The sequence below is a fragment of the Glossina fuscipes genome, unplaced genomic scaffold (genome assembly GCF_014805625.2).
Source record: "Glossina fuscipes isolate IAEA_lab_2018 unplaced genomic scaffold, Yale_Gfus_2 1, whole genome shotgun sequence".
Taxonomy (NCBI): domain Eukaryota; kingdom Metazoa; phylum Arthropoda; class Insecta; order Diptera; family Glossinidae; genus Glossina; species Glossina fuscipes.
Genome location: NW_023998415.1, coordinates 21,268,002 through 21,269,982, shown reverse-complemented (window position 1 = coordinate 21,269,982; position 1,981 = coordinate 21,268,002).

Genomic DNA, 1,981 nt, shown 5'->3' with positions numbered 1-1,981 from the left:
ACATATATAAAATAATTTATAAAATTCAAAAATTTTAAGCACCGCTTTTTTTTTTTAAATGTGGCCAAGACAACAACAATTTTAAATTTGAAATTAAAAATTGTTAACAGCGTCTCACGTTGCTTTTTCTTTTGACTTTGTTGAGAGTAAAATTCAATTTCTGAGAGTAAAATTTACTTTGTTGTGCATTTCGTATGGATGCCTAAATATATTCTATTGAGAGTAGAATTCATTTTCTGAGCATAAAAATTACTTTGCTGTACATTTCTTATCGAAGCCCAAAGTAAATACTGAGAATATGAAATTCAATTTCTGAGCGTCTGCTTATTTTCTCTGCCCACCAGTATACACCGTATAGGATTGAGGCGAAAGTGAGTTTAGAGAGACCGAGTGTCCACGCGTATAAATATATATATATGTATATATATATATATATATATATATATACATGTGTATGCACTAAAACACACCTACGGATGTACATAAATATTCATTTATATGTATGCTAAAATTAATAAGAGACCAAAATAAATGAGTAAAGAAATCTTTATTCTCTCATTATGTTTTTTATTTCATAATTACAGGGACGGCGAATTTACTTTTCCAATTACGTATAATATGTACAAAGGCAAATCTCTACGTATAAAGTAGTTATACATAGAGTAGTTATTATATATATATATATATATATATATATATATATATATATATGAATATTCATCATGCACATTATATCGGTTGCATCTTTAAATTGATTTACACATATGCAGATACACTTATACACTCTTCTGTATCTAGAAAAAATTAAAAATTCATTGATAAATTGCACAAAAGAGAAAAATATAATAAAGAATAAAGGCAATGTTCATATTTCCCGAGCAAATGAAATTATAGGCAGACAAATACGCACAAGTGTAGATAACATTTTTTGCATGTAGACGATATTTAGTTTAAAAAATTTCCTAAAGTACATTTAGTTTATGACATAATTTGTAACGCGTCAAAATTTAAACAATTGATATTGTTTGCTGGAGCAGGTCACTGAAAATTAAAACCGATCGGTATTTTGTCGAGGATTTTCATGATTAAGAATTCTTTCAATGTATCTAATAGATGGACAGATTTGTATATAAAATAATATATAACATAATGTCAATCTTAAAGTGATGGTCAAAGTGTTTTGTGTATCGGTTTAGTTACTTGTTTTTATTTCGTTCTGATCATTTCTTGATTGAATAAAAGAAAGAAAAACGAGTCAAAACGGAAATTAAAAATATGCCAACTTGTGGGCGCGCACTCCGTCTTGAACTGATCGAGTATGCGGAGAGTGCAAGAAGAGGTGGAAAGCGAATTCGTTGTAGCTATTCTTGTTGTTAGTCTCGTTTTTTTGTCATTATTGTTGTTCTTGTTGTCGTTTTTGTTGTTGTTCGTATTCCGGTTTTCGTTTTTTGTTTCAACTTCATTCATTTAAACGTAAATATTCGTAAAAGAGAACCTTACATAGCTACTGAGTTGCCGTCTATAAACAAGCACAGAATAAACATGAGAAGCACGTTCGCATTCGTACAGATAATCGCGCGAGATATGTATGTACTAGCGTACAGGTATGCGTGTGTGTGCACGTAAACATGAATTTATATATATAATATATAAAAAGTTTATTATACGTACAAATTCATGTGTGGGTATCTGATGCGTGTGTGCGTCTGTATATTTAAGTATGTACACAATTAATGATAGTTATTGGCTCTGCCACTCTGCTTAGGAGCAACTTTGCAGAGTTGCCAAATTTCCTATATTTCACTTCTATTTTACCACTAGCTTTTTATTTCAATTGAGACAAATTTTTACCAACATTACGGAAAAGGGTACAATATTTGTTACAAACATTGCGGAGAAAGAGTGAAAAATTTTGTTTGAACATAATGGAAAGCCGTGCAAAATTAAAGTAAAGCCGCGAGCGGAAGGCAAAGAGACAAAG